Here is a 17,083-nt window from a genome sequence, read left to right on the forward strand (position 1 = left end):
TTTGATAGAGAGGAATGGGGGACGTCACCCACAGGGTGGTGACACACTGGAACAGGTCGCCCAAGGAGGTTGTGAATGCTCCATCCCTGGAGGCATTCAAGGCCAGGCTGGATGTGGCTCTGGGCAGCCTGGTCTGGTGGTTGGCGACCCTGCACATGGCAGGAGGGTTGAAACGAGATGATCATTGTGGTCCTTTTCAACCCAGGCCATTCTATGATTCTATGATACAGGTGGGGCACATCTAATAACTCTTCAGCTTTGCTGGAGCACTAACTTGTAAAGGTGTGGCTACTGTATGGCTGAAATGTGGGACAAAACAGCAGTTCATTACAACTAAAACCCATATGCAGTGTTGCCAGTTGCCATGACAATTTTGTTGGGTAAAAACCAGATGCTTGATTCTTAATTAAATAATGTTGAAAAATTTTGGTTTTACTGTTGTCCATTTCATTTTAGATTTAATTCATTAAAATATGTTATGCTCCCATAGTATGCTTAATAATTTTCATTTCGTACTTAGCAATCATCAGTGTGAAACAAAGATATGCTCTCAGAATCTTACTTTTAATTTCCATCCACTAGAATTTGGGGGTTTGTTTCCAAGCGAGAACAAAATGTAATTAGGAAAACTGTGGTTTTGTGTGTTGTGTTTTTTTTTTTTTTAACTCAAGTGCTAAAAAGAAGTTATGATCACAAACTAACTCATAAAGGCAAGACTGAAAATAAAATAAAAGAGCTTTCAGCTTAGATGGGAGCATCTATGTGGGCAGAATTAAAGTTGTTTCCATAAATTACAGATGTAGCACCACATATTCATAGAGGGTTGGGTTTTTTTTATCTTTGAGATTTCAGGTTTCTGAAGGGTAAATCGAGCTCTTTCGTTAACTTTGTTCTCATGATGGACAGGAAAATAAATATTAGAGGACTTAACTGTATGTATGTCCTTGTGATGGGACTTAGAAAAATTCTGTATATTTTATTTCAAGTTAAAGCCTCCCACCCAATGAAAAGTAGAGGCAAAGGCAGAAAAACAAACACCTCCACCATATCTGCTGGGCTTCCTGGATCACTTTTCTCATAATTCAGCTGCCAAATACTGCCAGAGCTAAGTAGCTTGATATGAAACTGAGAAGAACTTGTCTGTGCTCTTTATTGTCCCAGTTTCATACACCTACAGTTCATCCCCCTCCCTGGAGAAGGCTGCAGACCAGCAATTCTTCCTTCATGTCACCAGGAATTTAAAAAGTCTTAATCATCACTCAAAAGACAGAAAGAAAGACAGAAAGACAGAAAGAAAAAGAAAGAAAGAAAAAGGAAGGAAGGAAGGAAGGAAGGAAGGAAGGAAGGAAGGAGGGAAGGAGGGAAGGAGGGAAGGAGGGAAGGAGGGAAGGAGGGAAGGAGGGAAGGAGGGAAGGAGGGAAGGAGGGAAGGAGGGAAGGAGGGAAGGAGGGAAGGAGGGAAGGAGGGAAGGAGGGAAGGAGGGAAGGAGGGAAGGAAGGAAGGAAGGAAGGAAGGAAGGAAGGAAGGAAGGAAGGAAGGAAGGAAGGAAGGAAGGAAGAGCAGAAAAGAAAATCCCAAATAGCTTAAAGCATCTTGCCAAAATAATAGTTAACAACTGTTTACCCATCATGATTCACCTCCTTCAGGATCCCTGCACAGCTACCTTTAGATTTTAGATTCAGCTGCCACCTTTTCAGGCCAGGTGATAAAAGCTTTCTCCTGGCAATCAGTAGCTCCCTCACACTCCTGGCCTGGAGGCTCTGAAGCTGGGATGCTGCCAGAGGATAACAACTGGAACACAAAGCTTAGAGGATGCTGCATACAGTCTTCTGCAGATGTCAGCTTGGGCTCTGGGAGGGCTGTGTCATGTCTTGTCCCAACATGGTGGCACAGAGTGCAGGCTGCCATCACCCACCAGCCCAGTGCTTTGCCTCACATCATGCCACAAAGAGCTGCTTGCAAGAGGCCAGAGCACAGAGGAGATAGGTTGGCAATGGGAAAGGCACAGGGAGAATGGAAAACTTGAATGTTTCCTTTCCACTCGTTGGTACTTCATATAACAATTACTGAGACTGCTCGCATGGTGAAACCTAATTCCAGTCTGAGGTCCACTCCACTGTAGACAAGCAATAAACTTCTTTTCAATAAAGAAATATGAAGGGTTTGCTAAGAGGCAGGATATGTATAAGCCTACTGAAATTGGGTGGGAGATGGATGACTCTCTCTTCTTTAAGATTCTTCCCTAGCAGAAACAATTTTATCTGGATCTTTGACATTAAACACATCTACTCCTATGCCTTCTTTTCCATAGTGATGTCCATGCCCAAAGCGCTCTGAAAACTATATATGCATATTGTTACACTAAGCAGTATTGTGGTTTCCCAGTCAATTCACTGACAAAGTCACTGGACACATTCAAAATAAGAATACAACAAAAGAGAAAGGGCACTTCTTTCAGAGCAAGACAACAAGAGGGGGAAAAAAGAGCAAATAAAATAATTAGGGCAAACACATTAGGATTGCTTCAGGGGAAAAGTCATTCTCTTCCTGAAGAAATACATTATTTGCTATTACTTCTGCTGTGAGATAACCGTAATGCACATCCCACAAGAAATGAGCTCAAGAGCTCATCTCTAAGGCACTGAGAAAAACTGGTGCTTGGCTACATCTTAATTTTATTTGTAGACTACAGCCTTCAATATTAAGTCTTCAGTAATGATCTTGGAACAGCAAAAATTAAGTTTTTAAGGAGATTTTAAGGAGTGAGAACCTTTTTGCTGCCAGAACTACAGTCCTGCTAAGGGGAGACATTCAAGAGACTTCTCAATAATTGGGTGATTCTTTGTGACCTCAACTCTGGTCGGTGTTCGATGGGTGCAGAGCAAACAGTGCAGCATCCAATGGGAGGACTTAGGATTCAGCATATTTTCTGTTTGATTTTCACTTTAGACAAGAGGGTGCAACAATATCAGGGAAAGAGTTGAGGCTCACTGTTCACTTGAGATCAGCAATTTCAAATTCAAAACAAGTGGCTTTTGTTGGGAAAGGAGAGAACAAAAGCTCTAGGTTTTACTACAGATTTTCCATGTTAAATTTACCTCACTTAGATAACATGATAGGGTACTGGTCTTGCTGGATCCATTTTAATAACATCAAAAAGTAAAAGCATCTGGGTCCCCAAATGCATACTGCTGGTTTGCCCAAAGCTTTGCTTCAGCAGGTTCTTTTAGACATATCCTTCTCAGACTGCTCTAAAAATCCACTCCCTTGAAGACATAGGAATACCTTGCATGATGAAATAAAACATCAGGATCATCAACTTCACAAAGCATATCACAGACAAAAATAATCAAAATCAAAAAGCCTGTCAGTTCAATTTTCTCATGGAAGCTCATAGTATAGGACAGTCCAAATAATTTTAGCTATTAAAGGGTTACAATAACACAGTTTAGTTTGAATAACTGTTTCTGTTACCAGGAAATTGCTGGGGCCTGTCCTGTTTAATATATTTATTGATGACCTGGATGAGGGCATTGAGTGCACCCTCAGTAAGTTTGCAGATGACACCAAGTTGGCTGGAAGTGTCGATCTGCCTGAGGGTAGCGAGGCCCTACAGAGGGATCTGGACAGGCTGGATAGCTGGGCTGAAGCCAATGGGATGGGATTCAACAAGACCAAATGCAGGGTCCTGCACTTTGGCCAGTGTAACCCCAGGCAATGCTACAGGCTTGGGGCAGAGTGGCTGGAAGACTGTGTAGAGGAAATGGACCTGGGGGTGTTGATTGACGCTAGACTGAACATGAGCCAGCAGCGAGCCCAGGTGGCCAAGAAGGCCAATGGCATCCTGGCTTGTATCAGAAATAGTGCGGCCAGCAGGAACAGGGAAGTAATTGTCCCCCTGTACTCAGCACTGATGAGGCCGCACCTCAAGTACTGTGTCCAGTTTTGGGCCCCTCACTGTAAGAAAGACATCGAGGCCCTGGAGCGTGTCCACAGAAGGGCAGCAAAGCTGGTGAGGGGTCTGGAGCACAGGCCTTATGAGGAGCGGCTGAGGGAGCTGGCATTGTTTAGCCTGGAGAAGAGGAAGCTCAGGGGAGACGTTATTGCTCTCTGTAACTACCTGAAGGGACGTTGTAGTGAGCTGGGGGTCAGCCTCTTCTCTTGTGTGACTAACGATAGACTAGTGACTAGAGGGAATGGCTTCAAGCTGCACCAGGTAAGGTTCAAACTGGACATTAGGAAATACTACTTCTCTGAAAGGGTGGTCAGGCACCACCAGAGAGGTGGTGGAGTCACTGACCCTGGTGGTGTTCAAAGAGCATTTGGATGTTGTGTTGAGGGACATGGTTTAGCGAGAACCACTGGTGATGGGTGAATGCTTGGACTGGATGATCCTGTGGGTCTCTTCCAACCTCAGTGATTCTATGATTCCATGATTCTATGAAATCCCAGAAAATAATGAAAAGATATATGAAAACAGAAGAAAAAATGAACGCTGTAAAAAGAAAAGAAGAGCCTGCAATGTTCTATTTGCAGTGCAACCATCATGCATCTTATCAAATCATGCCATGGTATCTCTGCATAGACTCCTCTGCGTGACTATTGCTGAAATGTGGGACAAAGTACATCCTATACTCAACTGATACAGACTGCATAGCATTAAGCACTGAATAAAGGATATATATATATATATATATATATTTGTAACAAGGAACAGATGGTCACCTTATTCAAACAGCTGTTGGGAAAAAAAAAAAGAAAGAATTTACTATCAGGCATCAGAGGCTAAAATTGCTCAGAATCTGATGTATGTCCTCCTGCTAAATAGTGGTATCAGCATTTAGCAACTAACTGGTGTAAGACAAGATAAAAGAAACAAGCTGAGATAGTTTCTCCTGGTCAGCTCTGCCTGCTGCTCCTGGTGGCATATGAACCATACCAACAAACCTAAGCTGTTGCTGAGCACAAGATCTAGCTATGCCTCAAAGCACTTTTGCTGTCCAAGTTCAATGCTAGCAAGTGGAATTGCTGGAAAGTACAATAAAGGAATAAGAATCTTAAAATCTATAAAATTAAAACAGCTATTTCAAGAGACTATATTCTATCACTAGGTGGCATTGCTCTAAGTCTTTCAACAGCTGTCTTTGGAGCTCTGCTATATGGGTAATACTTAACAGTTAGTGACACATGCTGGTCTCACAGAGATGGTGCCATGCTACTCAGAATGTGTACAACACTTCAGTGAATCTATACGGCTAAGAGATTTTATTCTAACTTTGACCTCATCTCTTCTGTTTATTACTACAGAAATAAACACAGTCAGTAACCAGAAGTTCAGCTATTCCAATCCCAAACCACAGCCTATATAGAAGTGTTCAGAAAATAATCCCATCTCCTCCTGATGGCAGATCACTCTCACAGATCTTACCACTGGGCAAAGCACAGTTGATTTTAGCCCACGTTCAAGTGTTGTATAATGGTTGTGAAGCCAGTGCTTTTTACCAACTCCCTGCACCAACCTGTTGGCTCATTGGTCCATGGTATTTGGAAAAAGTAAATATATTTTAAAGTCAAAAAAGTTATTTTTGCTTTTTTCTTTTACTTGAACTGCTGAACAGTCTGCGAAAGCTGTTTACAGCAAATCTGGCAGTGTGAAATAGTGGAGTAAAAAGCATGAGCATTTTTCTTACCTCTAAACCTGAATGAAGTTTTCAAAAGCAAAGAAGTGATACAAAACTTCAAGGTTGCATTTTGAAACAACCTCAGCAAAATGTGTGTCCAGTTCAATTCTGGGTACTACTGAAATCTCATTCTGACTTCAGTAACTAAATCCTGTGTATTATATCTAAGGCTTATGGACCAATGTGCAATGCCACCATAACAAGAAGATTTAAAGCTTCAAACATGCAAAAAATAACCATGTCCAGAAATGCCATCCTTAAAATCCCCTAGCCTCTGTAATTACCTAAAACATGGACATGGCAAAAAAAAAAAAAAAAAAAAAAAAAAAAAAGTTTATACACTTCATATTTATACATCACTGGATAAGAAATAAGGGGCTGGTTAAGGGACTAAGCCCCAGAACTCCTCATTCTCAGCTGTGGACCCTAGATGTCAACTGAGAAATCACAATCCTTACATGTTTGTATTGGCAAGACATGCCAAGAGAAGACATTCAGCCTTACACAAGAGATCCCTGCACACTCACCGTATTAACAGCTACAGCCGCAGTTCCATTGCTAGATTTTCCTTCTTGACCAAGAAAGACCCTTTAATAAAATGCATTCCATGCATTTCATGTTTCTGTCCACTTCACTGATGCGATGAGCTGATTTGTATTGGCGTCCATTTCAACAAATTAACCTCACTGTATGCACAGGGATCCTTCCCATTTCCCTGAGCTCAAATCAGTGCCAAGCAGTCAAGATAGCTCTACAAACAGCAGTGCTCATTTCCAACAGTTTCAGTAATAGGAATACAATGATCAGTAACAGTTACATCATTCCTTTGTAGGGGGTATGTACGACCATTTTAGCTCCTTTAAAACAATTTCAGAGCAAAGACAGAGTGCTTTTCAGTAGAGTAAACCAAGTCAGTCAAAAGAACAAAAAGTTATTTTCACTTTCTGTACTACATAGTTATTTTCCAAAATCCACTATTATAAAATAGGTGGGTTTTCTTCCCTTCTACACCTCTGTTGTAATGCCCTCTTGCTCTGTCAGACAAACACATGCACAAGTATCTCCCAGCTCTCACCAATGATTCTTGCAGGTACTGATCAAGGCACTTTTCCCCTTATCTGAGCCTCTGCAGCATGAGTCTCATTCACCAGGTTCTCCAGCAATTGCTTCAAGTCTGTGTAATTGGGTATGCATAGCTTTTCAATCAGATAACACTCATCCTGGCAAAGCACTCGAGCAATAGGGATGAAAGAAGCTTAGCACTAATGACAAGTGTTGTCTTTAGCCTGTGATGGCCTTGAACACACAGCAGGAGGAAAAAACAGTAAAAAGAGCTTCATCAGTTTGACTGAATCAGTTTAGAAACAGGTTAGGTAAAATCAGTGAACCTCTCTTACACTTTCACTGGGAAATTTTGGTAAATCTGTCTGAAGCAGTTGATAGGAGCAGAAAGCACTGTGTGATGAGCTCTCAGCCCAAAGAGCATGGCCCAGCACTGGTGAGCTACTTGGCTGGGAGACACCTAATAATGTCCTAATAAAGCAATCCTCCTTTTTTTCTGCCTCCTCTTCATTGGCATAAATTTTGAAAATCACATGTTCAGCCACTGTGGTTAACAGGTGACTACTGCAGCTTGACACTGCTGTGTAGACACAGACTGAGTGTACATATCATGTCATTGAGGAATAATTAATTAGGCTGTTAATAGCCTTAAAGATGAGTAGAGATTGATATTAATATATTAGTCATCTTAATAAATGTGCCCACGTATACATGACAGATGAGTATGCTGACAATAGAATTTAAAAGAAAACACAATGCAGTGATAGAATGCATTCAGCAAAGGGAGGTGAGCTCTGTGGTTCAAATGCATAAATTTAGAGACTACATTAAGAGACATACATCAAGTCCCTCTTGGGTCTGCCACTGATTTCTTGAAGGTACAGGATAAGGGACCTCTCATTGGTAAATCAGCCTCAGTGGGAGCCCAATTCAAGTGCCTGTACACCAATGTGTGGAGCACAGGGAACAAACAGAAGGAATTGCAGGCATGTGTGTGCCTGGGGGACTATGATAGCATTGGCATCGCTGAGATGTGGTGTGATGACTCTCACAACTGGAATGTAGGAATAGATGCATATAAACTACTTAGGAAAGACAAACGGGAGAGGAGGGAGTGTTGCCCTCTACATCAAAGACCACCTGGAGTTCATGGAGCTCCACCTGGGGATAGACAAGGAGCTGTCAGAGAGCTTATGGGTTAGTGTTAAAGGGATGGCAGGAGAAGGAGACATTGTAGTGGGTGTCTGCTACAAGCTGCCTGATGAGGAAGAACAGCCCTCTATAAACAGATAGGAGCAGCTTCACATTCATAAAACATGGTCCTCATGGGGGACTTCAACCACCACAATATCTGTAGGAGGGGTAACACAGCAGTGCACCAGATATTGAAGAGGATCCTGGCATGTGTTGATGACAACTTCCTCTTCTAAGTAGTAGAGGAACCCATGAGAAAAGGTGCTACACTGGACCTTGTCCTCACCAATGAGGAGAGGCTGGTCAGTAATGTGAAGCTCAAGGGCAGTCTTGGCTGTAGCAATCCTGAAATTTTGGAGTTCAAAATCCTTAGGGTGTCAAAGAGGGTGTGCAGCAAACATGCTACTCTGGACTTCAGGGAACTGCTTAGCAGGGTGACGTGGAAAAAGCCCTAGAGGGAAGAAGGGCTCAAGAAAGCTGGTTGGTATTCAAGAGCCATCTCCTCCAAGCCCAGAAGCAGTGCATTCTAAGAAAAAAGAAGGCAGGCAAGAATGCCAGGAGACACATGGAAAATGACAAGGTGATTGATGGTAACTGACATGGCTGCACCAAGGGCAAGTCATGCCTGACAAACTTGGTGACGTTTTTGGAGTTACAGTGTCAGTGGATAAAGGAAGAGCAACTGATGTCACGTGCCTGGACTTGTGCAAAACATTTGACAGTGTTCTGCATGACATCCTGGTTGCCAAACTGGAGAAAAATGGATGTGATGGATAAACCACTCTCTGGATAAGGAATTGGCTGCATGGTCACACTCAGAGAGTTGCAGTCAATTGCTCAGTGTCCAAGTGGAGACTGGTGACGAATGGCATTCCTCAGGGATTGGTGCTGGGACTGGTGTTACTTAACATCTTTGTAGCGCCGTGGACAGTGGGATGTGGGATGTGGGAAGTGCACCCTCAGGAAGTTTGCAGATGACACCAAGCTGAATGGTGCAGCTGACACACTAGAAGGAAGGGATGCCATCCAGAGGGACCTGGACAGACTTGAGAGGTGAGCCTATGCCACCCTCATGAAGGTCAAGAAGGCCAAGTGCAAGGTCCTGCACCCGGGGGGGGGGGGGGCGGATTTCAAACACAGATACAGATTGGGCTGAGAATGGCTTGAAAGCAGCCCTGAGGAGAAGGATTTGGAAGTGTTAGTTGATAAAAGATTCACCATGAGCCAGCAATGTGCACTTGCAACCCAGAAGGCCAACTGTATCCTGGGTTGCATCAAGAGAAGTGTGACCAGCAGGTTGAGGGAGGTGATTCTGCCCCTCTGCTCTCATGAGACCCTGCCTGGAGCACTGCATCCAGTTCTGGAGCCCCCAAAACAAGAAGGACATGGAGCTGTTGGAGCAGGTCCAGAGGAAGGCCACAAAGGTGATCATTGGGCTGGAGCACCTCACCTACAAGGACAGGCTGAGAGAGCTATGGCTCTTCAGCCTGGAGAAGAGAAGGCTCTGAGGAGACCTTATAATGGCCTTCCAGTACCTGAAGAGGCCTACAGGAAAGCTGAGGAGGGACTTTTTGTAAAGGAAAGTAGCAACAGGATGACAGGAAATGGCTTTAAACTGGAAGAGGACAGATTTAGACTAGATATCAGTAATAAATTCTTTACTGTGAGGGTGGTGCTTTGTTCCCCTTGCAGATTTGCAACAAGTTTGTTAAACTTTGTTTTTCCTCCATTACAGTTACAACTGCTGCTGCGAGGGTGAAAGAAATTAAAGATGGATAAAACAAAAGTACTATGCAAAAGAAAGATGGCATGAAAAATGGAAGAGACACACAGATGAGAGATCATGCCAAAACCCATACAAAGCCTTAACAGAATAGAGTGAGAAACTGTTGTGGGAAAAAGAAAAAGAAAGCTGAAAGGACATGTGAATAAGGTGTATTTCTCTTTCTTACGGCAAAAGGAAATCCACTGCCTCCTTCCAGGTCACTTCCCTGCAGTATCTTGCTTTTCTGGTACAGCTGAGCAGAATCCTAAATATTCCACATCTACTGATTTCAATATTTGACATAGTATCTTGCAACCAATTCTAAATACAAAAAGCAGTACTGCAGCCATTAATCAGCTAGTGCAGTCCTGCACATCTGTAAGGGCTGCAATGCAGCGCCATTACAATGAATGTCTAAGCTTTTGGGTGAACAGTTGCTAATGTATCCTGCAGTTCCCTGAAGCCACAGTAAGAGCCACAGTAATCTACCTACTAGATTCATCAGACAAATTCCTGAGAGGTGACTTGAATTATACCCAGTCTTTGTTGCAATATGAAAATGCTGAAGCACAAGATACTTCCCCGTTCCAGGAAGAGGGAAGGTGTTCAGCTCTACTACACAACACAAGCCCTACTGAGGTCAACAGAAATATCACTGCTGCAAAGGAGGCATAACAAATTATAATGATGCACTGTTTTCATTTGCTAGTAAACATCTATAAAACACACTGTGGCTCAAAGTGCATTTTCACATAGACCCAGAGTTCTCCAGCAGGGCTGCTTACATAAAGTGAATTTGGCATTTGCTGTCTAGGGCACAAAGGTGCAAATTTACTACTCATAAGACCATTTTTATTTCTCCAACACTTATTTGCTCCTGGCTTTCGAAAGCTGCCATAAAACAGAAAGAAACTACAGCTTTTTTTTTTTTTTTTTTTTTTTGCAAAGTGACAGAAAAGTGGCAGTCCTCCCAGCTGCAGAGCTGTGAAAAGATGATAGTTGTTAGATATTTTCTTCTTTCTGACAGGTCTTTTACAGTAGGAAATCAGTGTGAGCATGCACAATCCAAGGGCATTTCCTCAAAGATAGCAGTTGAATGCAGCTTTGGTTGAAAAGCACAGCAGAGTTCTCTTCAAGCAGAAGCCCTCCCTGTCTCACAAAACAAACACAAGCACCACCAACAAAACAACACAAAACCCCTAAGAGCCATTGCTACAGACCCCATCCTTCCTGAGGTATCTGCAACCGACAATCTGAAAATACTGTGTACCTCTTCTAGTAGTAACACCTCTCTCTAGTTGTTCCATGGCTAAGGGAACACAACCAGAACTCAGAGGGCTGTTCTCTGAGCAGCCTTCCATCCAGTGCAGCTAATACTATGTTAATTTGTTTCTCAAGATTACTGGGATCCTCCAGCTCTACTTTTGCTTGACGCACTCTCTGCTGCTTATACTTGCAGAGTTTCTGGAGTATGTGTCTGAAGCAGTTGTCTGAAACTAAGAATCAGGGCAGTTAGATGTATCTGAAGATGCCAGAGGCACAGTATCCCTTGGCTCTCCCTTGGGTTGAGATAGCATCAGTGACATTTTTGTCTAGGGGTGTCACGAGAGGAAACTAAAGAGTTTGCAATTTGGTTTGCTTTTAGTAACAGAACTGGTACAATGAAAAATAAAACTCTGTCTTGAACATTTCACAAAAAAGAAAAATTGCTTAGAGCTGTAAAAATTGTTACATAGGAAGCTTAAGTTCCTATTGGCTTGTTAATCTCAAAAAAAAAAAAAATTACAATTTTAAATACTTCCTAGAATTAGGGCCCCAAGTGCATTAGGGTACATGAGCAGTATGTCTTTCAAAGGAACCAAGGATGACAGTGAAAAAAGAAATGTTCTATCTACTCTCTGAAAAAAGCTTTATGAACCAATGCAGTCTGACCAACCATTTTAATTTGAAAAACAGAACACGTACATCTGCAGAGATGGACAGATGCAAAGTGGGCAGGTAAATCATTTTATGTAGAATCACACCATGTTCTCATTGCTAAGTGATCTTTCCATCTTACAGTTTGCTTGTTCGCCTTCACCCTCTGGCACTTCTGAGCAGAGTGACTTATAAAAACACAATGCGCCCTATGGTTAATCAGCAAAAATCTTCCATAGACATAGGGAAGGATGTTGACCAGAAGCGTTTTGGGTTTAGAGCTCTGAAACAGACTAAATTTAGCACTGATTTTGGCTCCAAAATTCCTAGCACTTATTGTTGTAAATGCTGCATTACACTTCAGTGTGCAGCTAACACTCAAGAGCTTTCGGAAACATTTTTCAGAAGAGGTCCCATCGATAGGTAAGAAGGCTGACTCCAGAGCTCAGGGCTGTGACTAAGACACTGTTAGGGTGAGATCTGCGACTAGTGGAGACTTCAGCATGGAGCGAGACATGGCAGTGATACACTCTAAGTCTCCTCATGATACTGCTCAGACCATCAGCCCTCCCATTAAAGCACTGTTTATGAGAGAATGGTTAATGACATCAAGAGTGGCAGAGAAGTACAAAGCGTCGGGCAAAGGAAAAAGAGGTGAACAATTTAGGTAGCCACTAATGTCTGATGCCATAAAATTTGAGTCCTTGCACACAGAAGGAGGTATTTGACATTTTCACAGCTTAGCGCTTACAGGTATTTATTTAAAACAGGATCTATACCATGAATGTTATTTTTATGGAGGGCACACCACCCTTAATCAGCTGATAACTGTTTTCACCTTAAAAAATGCAGGTTTGGCTGGAAAAGTAGAAGGCACACAACTAAGAGGGATGGCAGGAGACGAGCATTCAGTATGATGAAATAAAAACAGCTACCAGAATAGGGTGCCATAGGACAGCTTTAAATCTTTTCGTCTTAATCTGGAACAGATTCACAACTCATGTTACCTCTTTTTAAATCCTATTACATGGTTTGGATTAGAATTCAAGCTTCTTCTCCAAAAACTGAACTCTCTATGCCCTTTACAGAGCACCTGAGCAAATGAGAAGGCTGACAGGCTTACTTCTAAGTACCTGACTCACTTTCTAGATGCAGTCTCAAGTAATACACCTCCCCTCTCTCAAACCAGGAGTCTTCCATTAGGAGAAGCAGGTTTAAAAACACTCTGCAGAAAGCAAAAAACACCCATTTCTGTGTGAACTGGACTTGATGATACATGCCTCACACCCTCTGATTTTCAATAAGAGTTGAGCACCTAGATTGTTCTCAGTGCAATCTGCCCAAGTGACTTTTGACAGGCTTTTGTCCCTCTAAATATTCTGAAAATCCCACCTGCCTATTTCACAGCTACAGAAAAAAAAACAAAAACAAACAAACAGAAAAACAGCCACTAGAATGAAGTTTATTTCAACTACAAAGGATAAAAATTGCAGGGAGAAAATATTAGGTTTATTGCTTCTCTGACACTGACCAAGCCTCTAAATTAAAAGCAGTAAAATGGATGCCTCTTTTGCTGCTAAATCTTGATTAAAAATTGGTTTTCTGTTTAGGCTGCACCAAGGACTTCAAAGAATTTTATTCTAGAAGTTAGGAAGAATCAGATGTTCCTGCCTCTAAGTGAAGTGCATTTATATCTACACAAATTGTATTTTCCCTGAGAAGATTTAAATCTTCACGGCCCTTTATTGGTTATGCTGCCCTGATACGACAGCAGTTTGGGTTAGGGTCAGGTTCAGACAACAAGTTTAGCACAGCTTTTCTTCACTCTCTGCTTGGATGAGCTCAAGTAAAGCACAATGCTGGCCCCTGTGAAGTGCACACAATCTCTTTGGTAAAGAAAGATTTGACAATTAGAATTTCACAACTGGTTTGTTAATACATAGAAGGATCTCCCCACCATGCCACTTGAGCTCATGTTGCTGATTTAAAGACAACCAAAAGTGTATGTACTATTAAAAGTGCTGAAAAGTCAAGGGAGATGCTTGGTGAAGGTCAGGGGTTTACGCGCGCGCACACACACCCACCCACACAGCCTCAATTAGGTCTGCTGCTACAGCTCTGTAGAAGGCATTAAGAGACCTCTAAAGCTGGGCATGTATTCATGTCAGCAGCCAGATCAAGATAAGATTTCTTCTCATCATGAGGCAAAAGATTACGGAGGCCAGTCTGTGCTAGTTCACTTATGTCACAGGGGTAGAAGAGAAAGAGAGAAGGGGAAGAGCTAGGACAGAGACATAGAACCTTAGCGGAGCAACTGGAGAAGTGGGTGTAGCCACAGTTATCTGCCACTGCAAACAGCAGTGTAGGGGGAACTTTTATTTTTTTTTCTCTGTAGCCTATAGTTTGAGAAAGCCACTACTTTCCTTACCTACAGCTGTCCAGTAGGAAGCCCTGAAAGGAACACTGTCAAAATGCAGCACGCCACCATGGTCCAGTGGGGCCAATTTATGATAGCTGAGGATCTGACCAGACAGCTTCTCTCATTTCTTTGCTACTCAATTTGTATTCACAATGTTTTGCTATCAGAGGTTTATCTTATGAAATATTAATACCATGGTTTAGTGCCAAGGTTGGGTTAAGACCTGGCAATGCATTAATGCTCCAGGTAATCAGCTCAGCAACTTTCAGCTGTCAGTCACAGCTCTCTGAAGTTATCCTGGCGATGGTACACGCTTCCAGTTATCCTCATTGCTGATGCATTAAAAGCAGTACCAAGCAGATGTGAGACTTTTCTGTGTAAACATTGTGCTGAAAATAATCCCAAAGATCCAACCAACCAGTAAGAAAATATTAGCTTTTGTATAAATACCTATTGTTTAACACAACCAACTTAGGGAGAACCAAATAAATGTTTTAACATTAAATAAAGCATTACATAATCTAACTAGAAAAAAGAAGACTACTATTGTGGTCAAGGAAAAAAATTCTGGAAACAGATGAAGTTATTCCTTTATGTTTCTTTTAGTAAGGCTGTACTTTTAGGTAAATGATGCTTAATTTACCAGAGTGGACTATGAGGACAATATAGCAAATAATACAGCAAACCATCCAGACCATACAACCCTCAGTAGATTTAATCTACAGACAGCTCGAGGTTTCATTACTGTGTGAAGAGATAGATCAGCTCTAATTCTTACAGGAAAGATATTTCAATCTAGCTTTAGAAGAAAACTCCTGTATTAACAGGACTCCCCCTGCAGCACATTTAATATTTCCTTGATCCCTCCCAACTGCCAAAGCAGTTTATGGGTTTCACTGTGTCTCAGTCCGAGGAAATAACAGCTATAGAAGGTTTAATTGTGGTAGAAATACACTAGGCTTTGTGATGGAGAAGAGATCGATATAAACAAGAAAACAATTGTTCATAGATTTTTACCCCCCTCATAAGTGCTTATCTGATTACCAATATCTGCTATGTTTTTATATTCTATAATCTAAATCTTTGTCACAGATATCTAACTGAAATAATATTTTACAAAGAATTAATTACAGCATTGCACTCCTTCAGCAACTGTCTTCATCCTGCAGAACTGTCTCCTCTTATAAGGTTGCTTTCTCCCATTTTGCTTTCCAAGTATACAACCACACCCGACACCTTAATCATCAGCGACTGATGGTGGAGAATGTGAACGTGCCCACACTCCTGATTTGTAACCCTTATTGTCAAGTAGTATATGAGACCAAAGGCAACAGTTTTTGACGGACCAGATGCTAGCTAGAAAATGGCTAACTCAGTCTAGGTTGACTACTTGAATTTCCTTACACATTCCTCCCAGGAGCTTATCTTTCGATTACCTGCTTCCAATGTCAGCTCTGCAGACAACCTGCCATTCAGTGAACACACTTGTTTTCCTTTGACATGCACAGTTAATATGTCTCCAGACCAGAGAAGCCCTCAATGAAATACTAATTTGTTGTGCTGCTTGAATTACAGATTCAGCTAGGGAAACCAAAAGGTCCACTGCCTCAGGAATATGTTTGTTATACCTAATTTCGTGTCTCACTCTCTTTCCAAGTCACCAGAATATTTGAGGTCTCTGCATAACTTCAAAATATCAGAATCAAGCATCAAAGGTTAACAAAATTAAAACAAAACAAACAAAAAAAAGCTGTGTGCTTTCCCACAGTGTCCCATAGGATTAAAGAGAATTTAAGAATGGGCAGAATAGCCCCAGAGTCAGTGACATTGGTGTTAGGTGGGAATGAGCAAGTGGGGAGCTGCTGAAACTGTTAGTCCCTGGGAATCTTGTGCAATTCTCCACTTTGGAAGGTGATGCAATTAATCTATGGACTTGATCGTCTCAAGGAAGGAGAGTGGAAAAAAGGAGAGTGCAAAAAGTCAGTCAAGATCTGAAATTTATGACCTCTGGGCTATCTCAAGAAAGCAGATTCCACGAAAGCTGGTCCCAAGGCAGCACTTGGAACTAGGATTCAGGACAATGGAATTTTACTCCTATCTCTGTCCACGTAGACAAAAAGATTTTATTTCTGATTTCCTATCCTTTTGTCTGCTCTGTCATTTTAGATTGAAATGTTTTGTGTGCTTGGCACACTGATTCGGAGCAAGACTGAGAAGAGCAGCATGCTATAAGTATTATGTTATAAAAATGACATTTGTTTGACAGGTCACTTCACCTCTTGTGTGAGAGGTATAATTCCCAGCACACTTCAGGATAACAGCCTTTCCACAGGTAGGCTCCCTTCATTCTCTGTTAGCCAAAGCACATCTGACTGAGAGAAGAAACGAGCAGTAGGGGTTTGTACTTTTATTTAAAACAGAAGAGTTGCTCACCTGTGAAATAACCCATTAAAGCATATTTCTGCTTAGGAAGGCCTTTACTGAAAAAAGCAAGAGCAATACAAATAGGCTGGTCTGAAAGGGATTCCTCCTATTTATTTCCATGGAAACTAAAACAGGTACAAGGAGCACAATAACACTATGTGATAGAGCAAATCCTCAGCTACAAAACACTATTTTGTAACATAGTCACCACCATTAGCAATGCATTTTTGCAAGCAGTGAACAAGAGCCTGTATGCCAGTGCTTGTACAGATCTGTCACCACTGCTGAAATGCACCCCCGACCTCACTGTGCTCACAGCCACTGTTGGGTCTCCATCAACATTTAGCAAGTGTCAGTGAACATCAGGGGTGCCACTTCTTCCACATGGAAGCATTCAGTTCCAACCCTTTGCTTTATTCACACTTCCATGTCAGACACCACTCTGTCAGATTGCCTCTCTGCTGATATCTGTCACACAGCTACAAAACATAACGGAATATTGGTGGGAAGGTTCAGCCTCTACTGCCATCCCACCAACATCTGCCTCTTCATGGACCAAAATAACGAAACAGGAGGCATTACTTTCAGAGCAGCTGTCATGTATTTCAACAAATCCTGAAA

The sequence above is a fragment of the Gallus gallus genome, chromosome 3 (genome assembly GCF_016699485.2).
Source record: "Gallus gallus isolate bGalGal1 chromosome 3, bGalGal1.mat.broiler.GRCg7b, whole genome shotgun sequence".
Classification (NCBI taxonomy): domain Eukaryota; kingdom Metazoa; phylum Chordata; class Aves; order Galliformes; family Phasianidae; genus Gallus; species Gallus gallus.